The following is an 11,747-nucleotide window of genomic DNA, read 5'->3' as shown; positions in this document are numbered from 1 at the left end:
TTTTTTTGAGACAGTGTCTCACCCTGTCGCCCAAGCTGGAGTGCAGTGGCACAATCACAGCTCACTTCAGCCTCCACCTCCTGGGCTCAAGCAAACCTCCCACCTTAGCCTCCTGAGTAGCTAGGACTACAGGCACATGCCACCACACACAGTTAACTTTTTCATATTTTTTGTGGAGATGGGGTTTCGCCATGTTGCCCGGGCTGTGCCACTATTTTTATCACCTGTTTTTATAATTCTTGAAATCTGAACTTCTCACTGAAATAAACTGTAATGTTATGCCACTCTAGAACACTGAAGATTTTCTAGAGACCTTATAAATTAATATATATTATTAACCTAAAATATTTATTCTTATGTAACAATTAACAAGAAGATTGCTAATTTGCCTATTTGGAATAACAACAAATAAAATCTTTCTAGATTTGTAATAGTTTGTGGAACTAGAGTTGCTGTTCAACAACCAACTCAAACTTTGACAGTTCTGTGTGCTTTTTGATTGTTAGGTGACCCTCTTTTGCAGATGGCTGCCTCCCAACCCTGCCAGCTGCCCGCAGGTGATTTTTGCACTGGCCCCTGAAGCACCAGTTGTGGGTGTGGAGTTACTATAGTATAAATGAGTCAAAACCACTACAATAACAAACACCACAGTATGTCCTCTGTACTCCTCGGCAAAAGGAGCATATCAATAATAATTTAACAGTATTAATTCTCTATACCTGTTTATAAGTTGAGCTTCTGCTTGTGTTTTCATAGGAATAATGAATTTGTCGGGTTTGCGGGATGCCTAATTTTAACTTAACTGTAATTCTGTCTAGCATCAACATCTCAGAATGTCAATATTTTCATCTGGAAAGTCATGAAATAACCCTTGCATATACTCAAGAAACAATTTGCAAGTTACTCGGTACAAATAAACATAATATTGTGCATTTTGTATTCTGAAACTTATTGTTAAAATTAGGACTAAATCCGAATTATCATACACATTGAATACTTGTTTTGTTGCTTTTTTTTTTTTTTTTTTTACATAAATTGAATTACATTTACCAGATTTAAGATGCCTCCTGGAACATGTTGCCAAGTAAAGAACCATCATAAAAGTTCCATTTTGTTCTTCCATTAGGAGTTTCAGAAAGCTAGTTATATAAGTATATGGATTTTCCCGGTAATAAACAATAATTTACTTACACTGCTTTATATTGGACCACCAATATTTTGATGACAGCACATATATCCATCTTCTTGCATTATCTTGATGAAAATTCTGTACTTTACGTTTTTTATGTTTGTCAAAGATTTTAGAAAGTTAGTTGCTTCCTGGACTATATTATTATATCTAGATATCTAGGAAGTGTTGATTTTAATTCATCCCGTAGAGCGGTGTTTGAAAATTCGTTACATGTTTTAAAAATCTACTTGTGGTCAAAGGCCTTAATGCCTTTATATTTTTGAGATTGAAGCAGAGCATTTTCAGCAGATATGCTAGCCTTATTTATTTTATTTTATCCCTAGTGAGTATTTCTATTACGAGAAATTCAGATGTCTTGAATAGTCATTAGTTCATAATTTTTTATTATAGTATGTACATATATTGGATCTCAGTAATTTCCACTGAGATTAAAATTCAGCTCCTTCAGATTTTTGCATCTGGGTGGTAGAAATCATAGAAACACTTTATAAACCCAAAGAAGCACAAATATACAAAAGAAAATACCTTTGCCTGGGGAGAGTCAACTAATACAGACTCAGTATAGCTTACAATACTAGAAGTTCAGGTAACACTTTGAGAGCATGTCAGGCCACTGTTCTTGCAACCTCTTTTAAAACTTTCAGCTCATCTAGTGGCGTGTGCTTGTAGTCCCAGCTGATAGCTACTCGGGAGGCTGAGGCAGGAGAATGGTGTGAACCCAAGAGGCGGAGCTTGCAGTGAGCTGAGATAGTGCCACTGCACTCCAGCCTGGGTGACAGAGCGAGATTCCGTCTCAAAATAAAATAAAATAAAATTTCAGTTTATCATCCTAGGTCAAGGTATGACTGCCTCTGATTAATCCAATACTGCTGTCAAACATTCATAAATAGCACTGCATAGAAGAGTTGATAATATTGTATGTTAAATCCAGATTATAATATACTATGACCAAAATCCATTCCATGGTGTTTTATCTTTGTGGCTTCTAAATTAGACAATTAAAAAAACAAATATGACTTTTTTCAAGAAAAATAAAATCAAATAAATTATTTGTGAATAAAGCAGTGTGTAGGCTGGGTGCAGTGGCTCATGCGTATAATCCCAGCACTTTGGGAGGCTGAGGCAGGAAAATTATTTGAGACCAGGAGTTCAAGACCAGCCTGGGCAACACAGTGAAACCTTGCCTCCACAAAAAACAAAAAGGTTTTTTAAAAAAGTTAGCCAGGCAAGGTGACATGTGCCTGCAGTCCTAGCTACTTGTGAGGTTAAGGTGGGAGGATCACTTCAACCTGGAGGTGGTGACTGCAGTGAACCATGCACTGCACTCAGCCTGGGTGACAGAGCAAGACCCTGTCTTAGAAAAAAAAAGAAAAAAAGAAAAAAGAAAAAGAAAAAGAAAACAGCATGTGAATTGTCATATGCTTCCTGCCTACTATTCTCAAGAATGACTACGCTAATATGTCTCTGAAACCAACATATAGAATTATAGTCCTACTTAATTTATGAGACATCTGTGATATTCCAGGCAGGTATTGTGTTAAAGAGAATAAATGTAATTGAAATATAGGCTCTTCCATTGAGAAATAGTTTACTAAGTAATGGTGGTAGAATAATACATATAAACTTACCCCAAGCTGATTTCATTAGCAGTAATAGCTATTTATGGACAATGAGTAGCCAGGATTTCTATTTAAAAGAAGTTTGAGTGCAGTAAGATAGATAGAATTGGAGCTAGAGTATTTGCATAGCAATTTGCATAGCACACACAGCGTTTTTAACTTCATTGCATATATATTTGGAATGGCCTCTATGTGTGTAATGGAGAATTGGGTTCTTGGATGTTGAATGGTTAAATATTCCCTTTCCAAGCCACTTCTTGTAACTATTGCTCTTTACAGAAATATGTGCCAGAAATCCTACTGAACCCTGTATGTATAATATTTCTAAATATTAAAAACCCAGTGAAAGAATAACATGAGACACTGAAATATAAATCAACTGGCCCAAGATTTCATAGACTGTGGGTGGTGAACTGATTTATAATTTCAACTATGTACAATCTTACTGCAAATTTTTTGTTATGCTTATTTGTTATTATAAGCTTATGTGTTGCTCTTTGATGTCTTCATTTCCTCCCACCTGTTTACAATAGACACATATTTTCATTATATATTGCCAACTTATAAAGACTTTTCTAGAAGTGACCAAGGTTCACTGAACCTTTGGTTGTATCATCCAGGTGAAAGTCTGAGGCAGACATCCTGTTCCACACTGCCGTTATTCCTACTGGGGTCTCACACCTCTCTCACTATCCATAGGTGAGATCTAAAGGGGGTGGTTTTAATTTTATTAATAAATATTTTATAGCATATTTCTGAAACTAATTTTTTTATATTTAGAAGAAATGCCTTCAGAACTTCTGTTTCTAACAGCTGTGCCTTTGATGTAATGGCATACAGGCTGTATATAGGTAAGATGTAAAGCTCACATAAAATACAAGATTAGTTATGCTACCATTTGTTTAGCACATTATGTTCCATGCTAACCACTTAATCCCATTTACTTACTTAATTCTTACAGCAACGTTGAGAGGACTGTATTATTATCAGGATTCTACAGATGCATAAACAGAAGTTATGAGTGGATAAGTAACTTGCCTGGGGTTGTACCACAAGTGGTATAGATGGGATTTGGACCCAGGCATTTTGGCAAATTTTTTATTTATTAGTAAAATACTATATGAAATAATAATTCTCCAATGACATTCCTATTCATTTCCTCTTGGATCTAAGAGAGCGGATATGTAAAAAGATTAAATTTGATGTTTCTTTAGGCCCTTAAGTGGCAACTTATTTTCCTACCTTCTACTATTTGTCCAATAATTAATCCAATAATAATGGACAAGAATTCTAAAATTCTTATCTAGGGTGCAAGTTAAATTTGATTTTTTGTTTTTAAAATTAGCTTAATAAGGGAATACTCTAAATAATGAAAAGAGGCAGAAAATGATAAAAGGAAAGGAGATGAGTCGAAGCTGCTGTCGAAATAATAGGATTCGTAATTTAGAAACAATTCAGCTGTGTTGATTTTTTATGATGCATGAAATTCGCATTCATGCAAACTAAGGTTGCTTTTCCGGCTCTTAGAAGAGCTCCATTAAATGTTGTCTTAAGACTTGTGACTCCAGACTTCCTGGTAGGCCAATATTATTATATAACAAGGGATTGTCAGAAATGGACCAACCATAAGTGAGTGACACTGAGGGCAAAACCTGAAACACAGGCAATATCAACTTTCCTGGCACTTTGTTCTGATCCATATTTAAGTCCTTGTGTCTATTTGTTCAACCAGGAAATTCTCATATGTATCCTCAGCTGTTTTATAGAACCAGAATGTATACATCCAAAGATTAAAATTTCATCTCATTTATTTACATATTACTGACATAAGGGAGGAATAACAAAGAGTTGAATAATAGAGTGAGAAGCATGAAGAGAATTCAGGTAAGAGACTGGAACAAAAAGGCTTGAAGTAACGACCTCACAAGTGAGTGAAGCACTTCTACATGAAGGATGAATTACCACCCTTTATGGGAATCATAAATTTGCCTAAACATTTATTTTGTTTGAATCACAAAGCATCTAGTATTTTTAAATTTTATGCCTCCAGGTAACTGATGTATTGTCTAGATAGGCACCGACACACAACTTTTTATTTTTTCATAAGAAAGCCATTGCATATATGCACACACTTGTGTGTGTGACCCATGAAAGTTTTAGAAGTTTTAAATCCGATTCCAGAATTTAGTAAAAAACCTAGCTTGCAAATTCCCTGACAGTCTTAAAAAAAAATATGGCCATTAAAGTGCTTTTAATAGCATGGAGGATGAAAAATACTAATGAAAACATTCCACCATGCAGCAGATTTTACATGGTCGGTCTATAATGTGTGGTCTGTTTTACAAATATGTCTCCAATCTTAAACCCACAGAAGGAAACAATATACCTCTTATGCAGAAAGTGGTTTGAAACCTACTTGATAGATTTTTAAGTCACCGCAGAGTCTGATTGATAAAATACAATTATACCTCCAGAGTAACTTTCTAAGATATTAATGTGACAAAAATAGCAAAAAATAATAATAACAATAAGACTACACAATACTGAAGATGACTTTTATCCATCAGGGTCTAGAAAGAAACAGATGGCATTTCCAAATTGGATAATTTGGGGAGAGTTAATAGTCAATTTGCAATGAGTATGAGCAAAATATATTGAAAATATAAGGGAAAGTTGTATACCCCATGGGTGGAAACAGCAGTGGGTGATTATCACCCATAGTCTTGAAAAAGCAAGGAGAAAGAGCATTTTCCAGAACCCAGAGAAAGAGAGGCATTTTTGCAGAAAGCTACCTGACAAATACTGAGACCTTCATTTGTGGGACAAAGTCAGCTTGTGGTGATCCCTCAAGGAAGGGATAATTACTCTAAACTCACCCTCTTCCATTCCTGTAATCTCCTACCGGGACTCTGGATTAATTCTTATTGGTGTAATGAAACTGAAAGCCAGGAGCAAAGGAGCCTTGGTGAGATCCAACCTGGTGTGCCTCCTGGGCACAGAGCAGGGTGGGGAACAGTGGGACATGGATCTACACGGACTAGTGGAAGAGATATCTAGCACACCTGTGAAAATAACATTTGAAATGCAAATGAACATGATACTCTAATTATTACTGAAACTGGGATTTCCAACAGAAAAAATAAAGATCTTAAAACTCAGTGGAATGTTAAGCACTTATAGGAAGGAACAGTCAATTAATTAATAAGCAATGGGTCTTTCCATTTTGTTTTGGAAAATTAAATTTACGGAATGAAAACTACTGGCAGATTTTACTTTGGGTGATCTTAAGTAAGAAGACTACTGTGAAAGAAGGATTTTGTAAATTACATGTGTAATTTACAAAAAATTATACATGTCATTTACAAAACTTCTGTTTGTCTTATTAATTAGGAAGTTTGCCACACCTCTGGTCATCTAAGTTTGCCACACATCTGGTCAACCAGAGGTGTGGCAAGCTTTCTGATCTCATGTGAACATAGTCATATAAAACAGAATTTTGGGAAAAAAATAAACCTGCTCATATACCATCCTTTATAAAGGTTCAACAAGTGTTACACTAAAAGCTTATGCCAACCTGACTTTATATATTACTTTAAAAAAAGTAATCACCCTTTCACACAAACAATTGAAGTAAAATCATCACCTTCTGCATTTTAGAAATCATTGAATGTGCCTATTTTCTGTCCTTTCATAACTACAAAGATGTGTTAATTCACTCCTCAAGGCTTTTTCTACGGTACTTTGACAATTTAGCCAATGATCATTTTACTATATTCTTTTTCTTTTCACCCAAATTAGAGTCCATTTGAAACATTTTCAGTACAAGAATGTGCAAACTTACAAAAAAAAAAAGTCTTTGGTTCTCCTGCTAGGGATTACAATTACTACCTTGTTCAGAATGGCAACTCATTTATCAGTAGAGAGTCTTTTATAAGCGTGTAGAGCAAGGACATGCTTTTGAATGATATTTTTTAGGGAGAAAAGGGAGCTCTTCTTTAGATAGTTTTTATATTATTTCCTAGCCAATACAATTGTTTGGGCTGCCCAGTTATAAATACAACTTGTATTCATGTTCATGATTAATAAATATGTAAGTGCATAATACATTATGTTGGTGCAAAAGGAATTGCAGTTTTGCCATTGAATGTAATGGCAAAAACAGAAATTATTTTGCACCAGCTTAATATCTGTACCAAAATTCAGATGGCTTTTTGTGATATCTGTCTTCTTTTTACAAGATAGTCTTTTAATGGTTACCACTTCTCAAAGTATTGGCCTTGTACTTAGGGAAAAGTCCTAAGGGGTGTTTAAAATAGCCTTCTGGTCACAATTGCTAGACTTTTCATAGTGATCCTGAAGTTAGATAAAGAGATTAGCAAGTTTACCCATTAAATTTTATATTTAGGGAATGACATGTTCATTTTTAAGACAATTTGGAGTGTTTGTAGAAAATTCTATGTAGCGCAAAATTTAATAATAAATGCGGCAACTTACAAGTGATTGTCCTTATCTTTCTAGTACATCTAAATGTAATAACCCTAGTTTATATTTATACAGTGCTTTACAATTTGAAATATACTTTTCCAAAGTTTACCATGTTTGCTCCAACAGAAATTCTATGAGGTAAACATGCAAGGGTCTTTATACTCATTTTGCAAGTTCAGCAAGTTAGAGGTAGAGAAGGCCCGTGATTTTCTTCCTATCACATGGTTAGTTATGAAGCTGCAATTCTAATGCAAGTGTTGTAACTACAAATCTTGTGATTTTTCCACCGATCCCACTTGACTAAATAAATAATTTGTGCCTTTATATTCCAGGTCTTGTATCGTCTTGTAGAATATAAACATTAACTCTTTCTTGCAGTTCTTTTTTATTACATACACATACATACAACACACATAGATATACCTTTATGATATATACTCTGTTGAGTAAGGTTAATTTTGCCATTTTTGTTTTTCAGAGTTTCTTAATTAGATGTTTTATTGTTTAAAAGATTAAAAAAAGAAGTAAACTTTTAAAATTTAATTTATTTTTGTTTTCTAAAATTAGAAATGAGGTCTTACTATGTTGCCCAGGCTGGTCTTGAACTCCTAGGCTCAAGCTATCCTCCCATCTTGGCCTCTCAAAGTGCTGGGATTACAGGTATGAGCCAGCTTGCCTGGCCTAAAACAACTAAAACTTTATACACAAAGTTATTTAAAGAAAAAGCTAGACTATTTCCATGGACCTGCCTGCTTCCCTTCAATCCCACCATGCTAAGGACTAAAGGTAACCATTGTACATAGATTGCTGTGTTAATAGCCAAGATTGGATTAACATATTTCTGCTCAAACATACATCTGTAAATATGTAGAAATATATAGGAGTTCTGTTTGTTTTTAAAGAAAGGGAATTACTCTCTATACATAATCTATTTGAAAGAAATGGAATTGTCCTCTATATGTTGTTCTATAACTTGATTACCTTAACAATATATCATGAACATTACCATTTGCCAATGGTATATATAACCTCATATTTGCATTATAATTTCTGTATGCACATCATACCCATATATAATTTTACACAGATCTCTTAACATTCTCTTTTGCTTTTTAAGATTCCCTGACCCCCGTCTCCTTTCTTTTCTTCATTCCCCTCCTGCTGGACTCTCTTCCTTCCTCCCACCTCTCTACCCAATAACTTATATTAATATAGTTTTTGCATAACTTTCCATGACTTTTTCTGTGCTTATATAGTCATATACTACTGCATGTCTAAACACAAACCTGTGCATGCATATATACTTATAGAGGTTCTATCCTGGTATGTTTTACAAAGAATCGTATTTTATCACTTCTTATTTTACTTTCCACTCTTGAAGTTATCTTATGGAAATCTCTCAAATGCCGGAGATCCAATTCATTTTGTATGACTGCATGATATTTTCAATGTTTGGCTCTACTATAAATTACTTAACCATTCTTTATTGATGAGCATTGTTTATTCTGTTAGTCAAGAGGGAGAAATGATGCCTTTTGTTTTAACACAGATAATTTAGTATAAAGATATATTCCCTGGCTGTAAAAGATCATTAACTAGGTAACTGAAAGGAAAAAAAATAAGGACACAAAGACGTTGCAAAGGCAGGAGTTGTAGGAAGCAGCCATCCTCCCTAGGTCTGAGTGAACAGGGGAAGGAAATTAAAATTATTAAAAGCTTGGAGGAGGGCCCCATGGAACTGGAACTCAAACCTCTTGGAATTCTAAGAATCCAACAGCTGGTCTTCAAAAGAGTGCAATGAGCCTGTTTCTGGGGTGTTAGAAACCGTGTATCTAGCTGCCAGCTGCTGCTACAGGAGGGGATTGCAACTAACTCCCAGGGTGAAGAAGCATTTCTAGGATGATGCAAACACAAGAAGCCTATAGAAATCAAATAGATGGAGCAAATTCTGTTTTCGTTTTCTAGCCTTCTAGTTTCCCTGTGACCCCCCTCAACCCCCACTCCCCAATAAGCAGAGCTTAGAACAGAGTCACATGACACAACAGAAAAGTGGTTTGTGGAGTCCTAGCCCAGAACAGAAGCTAGAAGGGTGGGTTTAAAGCTTTGAGACATTAAATTAACAACTGTCCCATCTTTATTGCTGGGATTCTCTCTTTTTTTTTTTTTTTCTTTTTTTAGTTCAAAACAAAGTTGTATTAAGTGTCCTCATTCACATATTTTTATGTACTAGTGCTTGTATTTCTCTGAAAGAGATTCCCAAGGGTGAAATTATTGCATGAAGTAATATTTTTAATTCAATATATGTTGCCAGATGTTTTTTCAATGATATTGCAGAAGAAAATCACATTTCTACTAGCATTTTTTGAGAGTATTCATTCTTCCTATTGCCATCAGCAACAGAAGCTATAACTCTTAAATTTTTTCAGAGTGATGAGTAAAAAGTGAAGTCTTGTTGCTACTTTAATTTACATTTTTCTGACTGCTCATGGTTTTGAGCATCTTGCCATACATTTATTGACAATATGTAGTTCCTTTTTTGTGAATTTCTGTTTCTATCTCTGCTCATTTATTTTTTCTATTGGGTTCCTTTCTGTTGCCTCTTTTGTGAATAGACAAAACCACTGCATATTCTAGAAATTAAACTTTATCAGTCATTTGTGTTTCATGGTTTACTAATGCAATTGTTTACTCACTTTAATTTTTTGTATATTTCTGGACAGAGGATAATCAAATATACCAATGACATATAGTTTCTGGTTCGTGTCTTAGCTATGTAAATCTTGCCCATCCCAAGATTGAATTCGTAATTTAGACTTATTTCGAAGTTGTTTTTGTTTTGTTTTGTTTTGTTTTTTATCTTTAACATTTAAGACATTGTTCCATCAGGACTCCATGATTATACATGCTAAGTGATAGAGGTCTGATTTTTTCTTCCACAGAGGTAGCCAGTTGTCCAGCAACATTTACTGTATCAACTATCCTCAATACTGACTAGAAATATTTTTTATATGTGAGATTCTTACATATATTTCTGGATTTTCTATTCTTGATTACACTGATCTTTTGCTTAATTTCTATGCCAATACCATATTGACTTAATGATAGTGACCTTTAATATTTGCAATGCCTAGCATAAGAAGCTCTCCTTTTTTTTCATTATTTTCTTGGCTCTTCTCAGGTACTTTTTTATGTATATGTTCTTTAAGATCATTCTTCTTTAAGGTAATTTTATCTATCTCCATTCTTCTCCAGAAAACAAGAAATAAATTCTATTGGAAATTTAATTGTAGCTATATTCTATTCATATGTCAATTTGTAGTGGGTTTATATATTAGAAAATTATCTTCCCATCAAAGTATAGTACTTTATTTGTTCAGATCACAATTTATACTCCTCAGTAATATTTTGTAGAATATATTTTCGAATAAAATTTCATGTCCTTGTTAAGTTTTCCTAAGTGTTTTATAGTTTTTGTTTTTGTTATTACATTTTTAGATATTTATTATCTAAAAATCAACAGCTAAGAGAAAGCTGTTGATTTTATAGTGTTTCCATTAGGGTAGACACAGTATTATAATAAATAAATCAAAGATGTAATGGCTCACAAGAAATACACTATTTTTTTCTCTTTGATGATGGTTTAGAGTATATACTCCAAGTTGACAGAAGGCTTTTCATTATGTGGTCACTCAAAGACCCACAAGAATTCAGCTCTACCTTCTTTGATATGTGGCTTCCTGCCTTGCCCTGATAGTGTCCATCCCAGCATAGAGCAGTAGGAAAAAAGCATGTAAGAAATTGTATGGGAGATTCATGTGACAGGCAGGAAATTGACAGTTGTTAGTTCTGGTCACATCTCATTGGAAGGAATTTGACCTTAGGCAACCTGCAACCAAAGGAAGGCTGGGAGATATAATGCCACTGTGAAGGCGTATATTCAGTTATGCATAAGCAAAAGACAATGGATTTTAGGAAACCTAGTAGACTCTGCCATGGCATAATTGTCCTATATCTAACTACTCTACTAAAGTCTAATTAACTGTAGCAGTTTTGATTCTTAACCAGAGACACTTGGGATTTCTAAGATATTATATCATTAATAAGAAAGGATTGTTTTATTACTTCTTTTTCAATACTTTTTCCACAAAGTTTTCCATTTCCTTGTTGTATTTGTTAAAAACTCTAAGACAAGTTGAATAATAATAGCAAGAACCTCTAACAGATGTTCTTCAATTTTTATAGTTTCTGTATTTTAACAATTAGAATTATATTTTGTATTTTTTTAGAATATTGTCTTTGTTACTACAAGGGGTTTCCTTCAATTCTTTTTTTACTTAGAGCTTACGTTAGAATAAGACTGCCAGAGTTTGTCAAATATCTTTTCAGAATTTAATTATAAAATCATAATGTTTGTCTCTTTCAATGTATTAATCTAATAGATTATGTTGACA

The 11,747-nt window shown here is 34.1% G+C and overlaps 1 protein-coding gene across 2 annotated transcripts in view; it reads left to right on the top strand.

Moving 5' to 3' along the window:
- Window positions 1-11,747, top strand: part of MARCH1 (membrane-associated ring finger (C3HC4) 1, E3 ubiquitin protein ligase) — a 594,955-nt gene that overhangs the window by 392,304 nt on the left and 190,904 nt on the right. Inside the window, exon 1 of one of the 2 annotated variants that reach the window (XM_011983988.1) lies at window positions 9,102-9,176. The exons of the other annotated variant lie outside the window; for it this stretch is intronic. The gene's annotated coding sequence lies outside the window, so the exon portion shown is untranslated. Of the gene's footprint in view, window positions 1-9,101; window positions 9,177-11,747 lie in introns of those variants that run through there. 2 annotated transcript variants of the gene reach the window in all.

The sequence above is a fragment of the Mandrillus leucophaeus genome, unplaced genomic scaffold, assembly GCF_000951045.1.
Source record: "Mandrillus leucophaeus isolate KB7577 unplaced genomic scaffold, Mleu.le_1.0 Scaffold259, whole genome shotgun sequence".
NCBI classification, from domain to species: domain Eukaryota; kingdom Metazoa; phylum Chordata; class Mammalia; order Primates; family Cercopithecidae; genus Mandrillus; species Mandrillus leucophaeus.
The sequence above is the reverse complement of the archived record's forward strand: the minus strand, read 5'-3'. Positions and strand labels throughout refer to the sequence as shown.